Here is a 12,962-nt window from a genome sequence, read left to right as displayed (position 1 = left end):
GATGGACCATTTTCCTGTGTTTAACAGTCTTTCAACATTCAGTGAGATTTTGATGTAGGGGTTACTTTCAAATAGGAAGGATTTGGTTTAAATTAAAGTATTTAAATCAAAAGTTTAGTCATAATTTCAGTCATAAGCCTGGAAGGCTCAATTTGATTATTAAAATTACAGTTTAAGTCACTGGTCAAAGGATTATGTTAATCTAATTTTATTTTATTTATATATGATTTTATATGCTGCCTATTCCACAAATTCTAGGTTGCTTACATCTCAGAGCAGTAAAATGCTAAATAAGTAAAATAGTAATTTAAAAAATCATATAGTCAGACTAAATCCCCCTGAGCAATGATCTCCAATTAGATTGAATCTTCTGCCTTAAAGCCTTTGCTGCTTGCTGGAATGTTAGCAGGAAAAGGGGATGGACTATTCCAGAGTGATAGGGCTGCCAGCAAGAAGGCTCATTTCTGGACATCCTGACCCTTAACAGTGTGTGTGGAGGAGGGGGGTCTCAACCTGCCATCTTAGCCAGGGCAACAGGGGCAAGCAGCTTGAACTTCAGTCAGATGCTGCTGCAGGTGATATGATCCTGACCAACAAAGGTTTATGGAGGATAACCAGCACCTTGAATTTGATTCAGAAACCAACTAGTAGTCAGTTCCACTGTTTTATGTGTTATTCTGCTACACTGGTGCTTATTGGTCAGCAAGCAGGCAGCCGAATTTTGTACCAGCTGTAGTTTCTGAATCACTTTCATGGGCAGCTCTTTGTAGAGCACGTTTTGGTAATTCAGATATGCAGTAAGGCAACTTGTGCACAGGCTGAACCTGGGCAAAGATTTTTCTGCCCATAGCCTCTACCTGCTATTGCAGCAGGAGTCATGAGTCCAGGATTATGTGAACTTCCTCCTTTGAGGTAGTGCTATCCCATACCATCAGATGGAACAGTTCTGGCACGGAGGGCTTCTGAACAAACAACAGCTCTATCTTGCTGGGACTCATCCTAAGCCTGCTCTATCCCATCTGGTCCCTCCCAGCCTTCAGACCTAGCTCTACTCAACCTAGGGTGAAGACATGCAACTGGATATCTTCAATATACTGATGATACAAAGCCTTGAAGCACTGCATGTTGGAATGCCCAAGGGCTTGATGTCTCTCCAGCCCACCCCCATCAATTGGAACCACTCATTCAAGGAGTGGGTCCCCTAAAGAACAAGGCCTCGCAACCCCAGCCCTCAGAGGCAGCTCAGGAAGATGCTGTGATTGAGGATATAAAGCTCTGCTGAAAAATCAAGCAAGACAAGGAGGGGAATGCTCCCTACATCTAAGTTTTGCTGTTGGTAATTGACAGCAGCAATCAATGCAGCTTTCATCCCATGCCTGGGCTTGAAGCATTACTGAAAGGGAACCAAATAATTCACTCCATGCTGTCCCACACCTTCTCAACAATATCCCCAAGAAAGGACATTGGAGATTGAATTAGAGATGGGCCATAATGACTGGGCTGAGGGATGACCTCTTTAGTGGGTGTACCATTGCCTTTTTCTAGCTGGTGGGATTATTTTCCCCTCAGAGTTGTTCGCTTCTGCCTGAATCCAGTGTGTCATTCCCTCTTTTAACACCTTGAACCAGCCAGGAGGAGAAAATCCCAAACTGACCCCAACACGACCCCCAATGCATCCCCAGAACCAACAGCTGGGGAGAATCAATCATCAGTCTAGAGATAAGATTAATCAGCTTGGGTAGATCGGCTGCTGGGCAACATAACAACAGCACCCTACCTTCTCCCTGGAGCCCAATTTTACATATGTACAAGACCTTAAATTCAGCCACCTGCAGAGCAGGACATCTAACCACCATCACGTTCTCCCAGAAGATTATTACTGCTCCACCTTCTCAGCCTTGGATTCAAGGCTGATAAAGCACCTGAAATCCAGTTGGGCACATGTCGGAGGCACTCACCTTCATCTTCACCCAACCAGGTCTCAGTAACGCAAGTCAGGGCCACCATCTCCACAGAATTAAACAATGGAAGAGCATGGTCTTAACCATTCATTCATTCATTCATTCATTCAATTTATATAGACACCCATCTCACATTCATGACTCTATTGCAAATGGCCAGGCTCAGGCTGGCATTGCTGGAGGTTTTATTTTTAAAATTATGTGTGAGTGTGTGTGTGTGCCTACATGCATGCACAGATGCTTGCGTTTTTATTTTATCTGCAGATACAGGAACTTTTTAAAATGCTTTCAAATTAGTTCACTTTTATGGCCTTTTTATTAAGAGAGGCTTCACTTTTACCATCTTCCTTTGTAGATCTAAAAGCAGTCAGTTCCCTCACAATATTCCTTGGAAGTACAGGATTATTATGTACTGATATTTTATTTCACTTTCACTTTCTGTTCCTCCTCCTGTACGTTGTACCCAGATAGCCCATTGCTTGGGTTTAATGAATCCCCTCAGATATTCCGTTTCTTTTGGCTCTTTTAGGCAGAGAAGTAAGGGCTGGGTTGTTTTGCATGCATTTATGTAACTTTTGGGACCGAAGAGATCTTTTAAATCCAATATACTGTTATTAATAAAATATAAGTAGAACTTAGGGTTACTAGTCATGATAATAGTTTTTGATAGGTACAATTACTATGGTTTGAAAAAGATTTTTAAACATGTTTAAAATTAAAAAATGTATTTAAAACTAAAAACCTGATTTTTATCACATGCACATAATGTATGTGTATTTAAAAACAGTATAGGCAGCTCTCCTTATCCACAGTTACATCATCCATGCTTTCATGTGTGCACAGTTGGTAAATACAAACCAGACCCTGTTATCCACAGTACAGGATTTTGTTATTTGTGGTTTTTGGCATGTGGTTCTGTTTAGAGGATATTTTGTGTGTTTCACACATGCACAAAATGGCGAATGGGCTTTTGCACATCTATAACGTATGCTTTTTTCAAGATCTCATTATCCATGGCCTCATTACCTGAGATTGTTCAACCAGAACAAAAACTTGGTGAATAACAAGGGCCGTCTGTACATTCATTTGAGTGAACTGGGCGTTGCGTATATCTGAATAGCTTCTTCCTTTTGTTAAACCAAACAAGTCAGGTTTGCAGTCAGATAAAAAGATAAATAAGTGTAAATATAAATGTGAAGGAATTTATGGATCTGTGTTGCATAGTGTTTTTTAAAATACTGTTTGATTTTTTTAACATAGTGTTCAAAATAATTATTAAGTGAATAACAGTAGAAGTAAAATAATTATTAACTGAATATTAGTAGAATGTTACCCCATGGTTTTAGAATATATCATAATTATGATTTTAGTTCCCTTGATAAGATAAATTGGTTTGGCTTTGTAGTTTCTACAAAAATCTATTTAATTCTGTGTGTACATTTTGTGTGATGAATTTTAGAGGTGATGGATTAGTTATAGACTGCAAACTTATATCTGCTTAAGTATGACTTGTAAATTGACTACTGATACAGTCTTATATATCTATACAAAAGTAATTCACTCACAGGATTACTTGGAGATAAATGGGTAGAGATTTGCAATCCAATTTATTAATTTTATGTATAACAGTTTTTACTATCTAAAATGTTTAAAGCGGCAGTGGGCATCTAAAGGGCTACCCAGTGTTGTGATGATGTTACTAAAAAGAGAATGGCTCAAATTTTTCACCCTGTTTTTGTGGGATTTTAAAATTAGAATGGAAGCAGGAGGCATCTGGGAGACTGTTGACTCCCATTCCAAGCCTTTTAAAGAAATACAAACTCTTCAAAGTCATGCCGAAGCATCAGTATAATTTGGGCCATTTTAAATTTAAAAATGGGAATGTTGCTCTTCCACATGCTGCCTGCTCCCATTTTACCCTTTATGTAAAAGAAAGCCAAAATTTGTGTTACTGAAAATGGCCAAATTGATACGGTGCAGTCTTGGGATGTATAAGGATCATCTGCAAGTCACAGGTTGTCCATTCCTGAGCTGAAAGTTATATTACAATTCAGTTGATTTTATTACGGTCACTGACCAGTACAAGATACAATTTTATAAAAATATGCACATTAGCCATTAGCCATAAAATATGAGCCATCTAAATTAAACTAATTTTAAATTTGAGTTTACAAGTTCCAATTAAGTGTTAAAATACGTTTGGATCACAATGTAAGTGAGTGTCATGATCACCGTTGCGATGCTTGTGACATCGCAATGGCTCGCATGACAATGCAGGGAAATGGGTACCGGGCGGATTAAGGGAAAAGGCAACTAGCTAACAAAAGAGAGCAACAGGTGCTGGCAACAAAGTATCAACTCTAGCGGAGGCGCAGAAGAGAGAGATACAATGTTGCAAAGAAGGTAATTGACAAGACCAGACCACGAGGAGCGCCCGAGCTGTCAAAGAGATTACAAACCTGATCGCCCGGCAATGAACCATCACTGGCCAGGGAAGCAATCGAGGAAACACCCGGAGCACAGGAGGGGCTCCACGACCCCTCACCTACCGGCAACGGAACCGACGGGGCTTGGGGCGCACCCGAAGTAAGAAGGGGTGGAGCGCTGACCGGCGCAGGCTATTTAAATCCTGTTCCGGCGTGCTCCACTCACTCTCAGCTTTTCTAAAAGGCATGCACTCTGTTCTATCAATAAAGCCAGAACCTAAGCCCACGCTAGTGTCTGTGTCTTTACTGGTTAGCAGGCAGAGCCTGACATAAAGCTGAGAGTCACCAAACCAAAGTCGCCAAGCTCCACCGGACGAAAAATTTTCCGCGGGAGAGACCAACTGGCGAAAAACGGAACCTGGGACAGCGATGGAGCCAGCACTTCGCACCAGAGGCGTGAAGGACGGCCCGCAAGAGGCAGGGGCGACCCGACAGCTGCTGGAGGCAGCGCACCCGAAAGGGGACACGGACACCCTCCTTGCCCACACCGCACCCCAGTTCCAGATCTGGAGCTCCAACCCAGACGGGAGACGAAGTCGGGGACCAGCAACTCCTCACTTGGGCCGGCGGAGCAGGACCCTGGACGGGAACACCCTACTCCACCTGGAGGCTCCGTTACCCCCAAACGCCCAAGCAGGAAGGTGTAAGACTACAGACCGGACAGCATCTGGCAGCACCGACGTCGGACGACCAGGGCACGCCAGACAGGGTCACGGCCCTGGAAGCCAGGGTATGATACCTTGAACACCTGCTCCTGTCCCCGACATCGGCAGACCTGGGCATGCCAGACAAGGACACGGCCCTGGAAGCCAAGGTACGAGACCTGGATCATATGCTCCAGTCCCTGGCAACGATCGTAGGCGAGCACTCCAAGACAAGAGGGGATCGGGGCACCATACCCACCCCGCCAACAACCCCGAGCAGAAGGGGCCAAGCATGAGACTCTGTCGCAGGGCTTCGTGGCCCCAGGCCAGTGGGAGCCATCCCTCACCACCCACAGGTAGGGGTCCTGCAAATGGGGAGGTTCGCCAAAGACTTCCCGTACAATTCGACGGGAACCCTACGAAACTGTCCTTTCTAACAAATGCGAGGGACTACATGGCCCAATACGGCCATTGCTTCAGCACAGAAGCCGCTAAAATCTCGGCAGTAGCCACCAAGCTCCAAGACAGGGCTGCGGACTGGTACGTGCAGATGTCCGAGTCCGGAGCCCCAGCCTTGGCCAATTTCCACGACTTCCTAGCCGAGCTGAAGCATTACTTTGAGGACCCCCTGGCGAAGGAAAGGGCCAAGTGCACACTTCAAGCGCTGCACTAGGGAAGAAAAACAGTGGCCGACTACGCCCTGGAGTTCAAGGTCCTCGCAGGCAAAATCACGGAATGGTCTGAGGCCACCCTGATCGACATGTTCAAACGTGGCCTCAACCGGGAGGTGCTACAATGGGCGCTCTACAGGGACGACCCAGCCTCCCTTCACGGGTGGATTTGCCTAGCTGGAAAAGCGGAGCACGCTCAGCGCACTTTCCTGCTCGCAACCGCAGATGACAAAATCCCTCCCAGCACCAGAGGACCAGTCCCACAGTCGGACCCGACCTGGCACGCGGACCAACAATGGAGGCTTGCCTGCGGGCAGTGTACCAGGTGTGGGAAGACAGGCCACCGAGCAGCGGACTGTTCCAAAAACAGGACAATGGATCACCCGCCCAGACCCACACCGAAGATGCCGCACAAGCCATCCAACCCCCCCAGACGCCTGACAGGAGCGTTAGCAACCCGGGACAAGGACGCGGACGCCTACCTCGCAGGGGACGCGATCGACGTCCAAGAACAGCCGGCGGGAAACGCTCCCCACCTGCTCTAAGCAGCGCCGCTGGGCAGGTGGTGAAGAAGGGGCGCAACAACCCCAGGGTGAGTGACGATTGCTCCATCCTGGTAGGGACAATTAAACTCTCTTATGACCCTAGAGCCATTGCGGTCAAAGCTCTGGTGGATTCTGGGTGCTCCAGAAATCTGATCCACCCGGACATTGTCGCCGCACTAAAACTGCCCTGTTCCCCCCTCCCTAAACCACTGGCATTCCAACAACTAGACGGCTCTACAGCGGGGGGGGGGGACCGGCCACCCAGAGGACCGGAAAGGTCACCCTGACAATGGGCACCCACAAGGAATCCATAAACTTTGTGGTAACCCAGATAGGGAAACCCATAGTAGTGCTGGGATCCCCTGGCTAGCACGCCACAACCCACGCTCCATCAAGTTCAAAGATGGGGTCTACCAGGCACCGACACCGGACAAACCATCTGCTCCGACGGTGGGGAGGGCAGAAGTCGTCGACCATACCCATGACCCCCCCCCCCCAGAAGGACTGCCGGAGCAATATGCAGACTTTGCAGATGTCTTTGGAGGAGGCGGACCAATTACCCCCCCACCGCAAGACGGACTGCACAATTGAACTGCTCCCAGACGTCCCATTACCCAAGCCCAAGATCTACCCCATGACCCAGAGAGAATTAGCGGCGCTGCGGGAATTCTTGGACAAAAACCTCTCCAGGGGCTTCATAGAACCAGCGAACTTGCCGGTTGGAGCACCCATCCTATTTCGGGAAAAGAAGGATGGCACCCTGAGACTATGCACCGATTACCGCGGATTAAATTCCGCTTCCCTATCCAACAAATACCCCTACCCCTCGTAAAGGACATGCTAGCACACCTGTCAAAGGGAAGGGTGTTTTCCAAACTCGACCTCCGCGAGGCGTATTACAGAATCCACATCAGGGAGGGGGACGAGTGGAAAACAGTATTCAACTGCCCCTTGGGCTCCTTCCAATACAAGGTACTGCCATTCGGTCTTGCAGGGGCCCCGGGGGTCTTCATACAACTCATCAACGAGGTACTGCATGAACACCTATTCAAGGGCGTACTGGTTTACCTGGATGATATCCTCATCTACACGAGGACGCAGAGGGAACATGAGAGGTTAGTGAGGCAAGTCCTCACTAAGCTCCGGAAAGCCAAACTCTATGCTAAGCTGTCCAAGTGCGAATTCCACAAGTCGCGCTTGGACTACCTAGGGTACAGAATCTCCGACAAAGGCATAGAGATGGACCCCGCGAAGGTTCAGGCAGTTTTGAGCTGGGAACGCCCACGCACCAGGCGCCAGCTTCAAAGCTTCCTCGGGTTCACGAATTTCTATAGGTCCTTCGCGAGGGGGTTCGCGGAAATCGCCCTACCCTTAACTGATTTGCTCAAGACCAAAGGCGTCGGGCAGACGTGCAAGGTAAAAAACCTGGGGGGCGTACTTAATTGTACTCCTGCCTGTCAAACCGCATTTGACAGGCTAAAAGCGCTGTTCACAGCGGAGCCAATTCTAGCTCACCCGGACCCCAAACGGCCTTTTGTGGTGCAGGTGGACGCCTCTGACTTCTCAATAGGCGCCATCCTGCTGCAAAAGGATTCCGCTGGAATCCTGAAGCCATGCGCCTATCTCTCGAGGAAATTCTCGGAGACAGAGAGGCGCTGGCACGTGTGGGAAAAGGAAGCATTTGCGGTTAAAGCAGCGCTGGAGGCTTGGCGTCACCTTTTGGAAGGGATGACTTGCCCGTTTAAGGTCTGGACAGACCACCGCAACCTCAAGGTGCTCCGTATGCCCCGGCGCCTCAGTCCCAAGCAAATACGCTGGGCTCAGTTCTTCAGCCGGTTCAACTTCCAGCTGAAGTTCATACCAGGCAAAAAGAACTTCCTGGCAGACGCACTCTCCCAACTGCCTCAGGATGTGGAGCCTATCTCCGACATCGTAGGGACGGTGCTTTCCGATTCCCAGCTGGGTATGGCAGCGGTCACCCAGGGTCGCGCTCAGGGACAGCCTGCCCCCCCTCGCAAACAACTATGACGCAACCCGCCCCTAGACGTAGGCAACCTCAAATGCCAGGTGGGCTACGGGCAGATTTTATAACGGCATTAAAATCTGACCCCGGCTCCTCGCCAACCCCAACAAGGTCAGTATGGACCAGGACCTCGCATGGGCGGAGGGAAGGTTATATGTACCCGACTCACAACGGCAGGCGATCCTCAACAGATCGCATAACAGCAAACAGGCTGGTCACTTTGGGTTCTTGAAAACCCTACACCTGACTCGGAGACAGTTTTGGTGGCCCTCGCTGAGGAAGGACGTCAAGACGTATGTGGTGTCCTGCCCAGTGTGCGCTATGGCCAAGCGACCGGCTGGCAAACCCCAGGGGCTGCTGCAACCCGTGGCTGAACCCTCCCGCCCTTGGGATGAAATCTCAATGGACTTCATAGTCGACTTACCGCCCAGCCAAAAGAAAACGGTTATTTGGGTTGTAAAGAACTACTTTTCAAAAAAAGCGCATTTTATCCCCTGCGCCTCGATCCCGTCAGTCCAACAGCTGGCGAAACTGTTCCTAGTCCACATGTACCGCCTACATGGCTGCCCCTCCTGCTTGGTGACCGATAGGGGCACACAATTTACCTCGAGGTTTTGGCGGGCTTTTTTGAAACTGATAGGTACCCAGCAAGCCCTGTCAACCTCCTGGCATCCCCAGGCGGACGGATCCACAGAGATCCTTAATGCCACACTGGAGCAATTCCTCCGCTCCTACATAAACTATCACCAAGACGACTGGGTGGACCTCCTCCCATTTGCAGAGGTCGCATACAACAACGCGATACGCCAAAGCACGGGAAAAAACCCCTTTGGGGTAGTGTCGGGTCGGGAGTTCGTCCCCATCCCTGAACTACCTCAACCTCCATCCCCAACAGTGGCCGCCTGTGATTGGGGTGAGAAACTCGCAGATTCCTGGCCGGTCATCAAGGACGCGCTTAAAGAGGCACAAACGGCGTACAAATTACAAGCGGACAAACACCGGCGCCAGCAACCAACATTTCAGGTGGGGGACATGGTCTATCTTTCCACCAGATTCATAAAATCGCCGCAACCGTCGAAGAAGCTGGTTTGTGTCATTCCAGATGACACAAATCGTGAACCCAGTCATGGTGCGCTTGGACCTACCCCATAATTTAAAGAGACTGCACCCGGTATTTCACTGCAGCTTACTCAAGCCAGCAAGTGATCCCTCCCGGTGGCACCCACGCACGCTCCCCCCCCTCCACCAGTGATGATAGACGGGCAGCAACACTTCGAAGTGAAGGAGGTACTTGACTCCCGCAAGCGGCGGGGCTCCCTCCAATACCTCGTAAAGTGGAAACACTTTCCACACCCAGAGTGGGTCACTGCCCGTGACGTCCAGGCCCTCGACCTGATCCGCACCTTCCATACCGCCTACCCCTCCAAACCCAGGACTTAACCTTCTCAAAGGGGGGCAGTATGTCATGATCACCATTGCGATGCTTGTGACATTGCAACAGCTCGCATGACAATGCAGGGAAATGGGTACCGGGCGGATTAAGGGAAAAGGCAACTAGCTAACAAAAGAGAGCAACAGGTGCTGGCAACAAAGTACCAACTCTAGCCAGAGGCGCGGAAGAGAGAGATACAATGTTGCAAAGAAGGTAATTGACAAGACCAGACCACGAGGCGCGCCCGAGCTGTCAAAAAGATTACGAACCTGATAGCCCGGCAATGAACCATCACCGGCCGGGAAAACAGTCAAGGAAACGCCCGAAGCACAGGAGGGGCTCCACGACCCCTCACCTACCGAAGACGGAACCGACGGGGCTCGGGGCGCACCCGAAGTAAGAAGGGGTGGAGCGCTGACCGGCGCGGGCTGTTTAAATCCTGTTCCGGCGCGCTCCACTCACTCTCAGCTTTTCTAAAAGGCATGCACTCTGTTCTATCAATAAAGCCAGAACCTAAGCCCACGCTAGTGTCTGTGTCTTTACTGGTTAGCAGGCAGAGCCTGACAGTGAGCCCCTTAATCAAGTTTAAAAACAATCGTATTAATTTGCATTATCATGACTAATATTCTATCAGGTATAAGTGTCTATAAAAATATATGTAAAATATTAAAAGGAGTGATAAAAAGAGTAAAATATCATATATAAAATGTGTTATATAGACCACAAAGTTATTACAAGGGATACATTACTACATTTTTCCAATCATAATCTGACGTATCTTTATAGCAGCTGTGCAGAATCTGGTTACTTGCGCCGTGACAGTTGGATATTCATCTATAAGTAACATTTGCATACAATCTATATCTTTCCATCTAGAGCATTTACTAATCAAAGGTAATATTAGTTTACTCCTGAGCTCTTTATAAAAAGGACAACGGAGAAGCACGTGGTCTGTAGTTTCTATCTCTCCATTGTTACAAGGGCACCACCTTGCAGCTATTGGGATTTTTTTGTATCTGCCTTCCAAGACTGCAGAAGGGAGTGCATGGCTTCGAGCTAGGGAGAAAGCTTTCCGCTGGCTAGGAATTTCAAGTTGAGAAAGGTAGTTAGCAGTATTGACAATATATTTATTATGCTCTGAAGATAGGAAATGAGGTGCCTTCTGTAAGTCCATTTGTCTCTCTATATCCTTTATCCTTTGCTTCAGGATCAATTTTGCCAGTTCGTAATCCATCCTATGAATTAAATCTGTAGAAAATCCTAGCTTTGCGAGGCTGTTATATTACTGATATTTAAATAAAATCAGTCCAGCTTCCTAAGTATTGCTTGTATCAGTCTTTCTGAACAAGTTTCCTCCAAAACTGGAGGGCTACGGTTCTCAGAACTCCAGCATATTTGGGGGAGACCCCACGGAGGGAGGCTGGTCTATGTTGGACTGGCAACATGTTGTTAGTCTGAGGGAAATGGCTCACTACTTTATTTAAATGAAAATGCCCAGGGGTTTAAATGTTTTCCCTTAATAAAAAGTCACCTATTGAAAAATGCCACCACAGTTCTCATTAAAGAAATACTTTATTCTTAGGTTATCAGGGTGCATATTATAGAATAAAATAGGATTTGAGTCAGAATGTGAGGTTTGTATTTATTCAATCAAATATTACACATTTTTTTAAGCCTTGAAAACCAGAATACTGAATTCTGTTTTATGAGACAGTGGCAACATGTAAAGGGGACCATGCTTTTATAATAGGACTGGGAATAGTAATTTAATTTATTGATTATATTAAAACATGTGGATAGTTTCTTATGGAACCAGTAAAGAAAATAGGGTACAGGAACACTTCATGTATGTATTATCTTATTTATTTTGAATTCATGTTTTAAAAAGCAAAAACAAAACCTCTTTCTTCAATAGATGTTCATTTCCTGAAACAGAAATACATACTATTGTGATTCACCTGTAATAAAGGCAAAATAAGGAATAACTAGAACATCTAACTGAATGAAGTAAAAGGTCAGTAATGATTGAATAAACATACTACTTGCTACATCTATGAGAAAATACAGGAATGTGAAAGCATAACCAGCGCAAACTAATTAATCCAAACATTCCTTCAGTAAAAGGAATAACAGTGCTTATTACAGACTTGTATCTCAACTAAACAGCAAGTTATTCAGAATTAGTCCCATCATTTCCCAAATCTTACTTCAAATCTGAGCCTCCAATGCCCACCTCGTGGGGACTTCTTACAGTTGTTTTCATTCTCATTAAACTGATTTACTGGACTCCTTGTCTCTGTTCAGCTTCAGTTTATTCCTACTTTGTTTAAAATTCGGGAAGTGCTGGGAGGAGGAGACAGGACACTAATGGCTGCACTTGTGCAAATGGAATGACAGCTGATTTATTACGAAGGTTATAAAGGAAAAGTATTAAGTGTGTTCCATTCGACTTGGCAAAAGGCATCCTGCACAATGTCCAAGAAACCTCAGAGAGCGCTGTTTGTTAAAGGAAAAAAGAGGGGAAGACGACAAAGGGCGGGGGAAAGCTCAACCAAAGATGTGCTCTTCTTCTTTTGAGTAATAATGAAGATAGTAAATCACAGCAACATGAAACAACTGTATCCGACAGAACGTGGACAGTTCTGGGATTTTGCTGTGCTTTTCCAATCATTCTGAATACCTACACTGAAGCACTAATGGGAGGGCAAACTTCAAAGAGAAATTTTGGCATGGTAGAGAGGCCTGTGAGACCATTACATGGATAAAGCTGTAAAATAGACTCCTCCATGCAAATTGGGCAGGGAGGAGGAAGGAAAGTTTGAAGGGTTTATGATGACCTAGAGATTTTCCTCTCTTTAAAGCACGTAGCAAGTTCTGTATTAATTCTTTATGGTAATATAGTCTGGAGCTAAGTTTATTGGATGTTTGGATAAAAAATAAAGAGACAGGCAGAAACAACTGTGTTAGTCGCTTTTAAAAACAAAATTATTCACTGAAGTAACTTGATAAACATTTTGTATTTTATAAAACCCAGATTACTTTGTAATGGTAGTTCTACAATTGCTTTACTAGAAAAAATAACTGGCCTTTTTTACTAAGCTAAACTGACTTATCTGTAATTAATTCAGAGGTAACTTGTTTTCCAGCTTGTCATATTTTGAGCATTAAAACTAATCTTCGTTTCTAGTTCTCTGTTGCTT

This window comes from Candoia aspera, chromosome 1 (genome assembly GCF_035149785.1).
Source record: "Candoia aspera isolate rCanAsp1 chromosome 1, rCanAsp1.hap2, whole genome shotgun sequence".
Taxonomy (NCBI): Eukaryota; Metazoa; Chordata; class Lepidosauria; order Squamata; family Boidae; genus Candoia; species Candoia aspera.
This window is presented reverse-complemented; position numbering follows the sequence as displayed.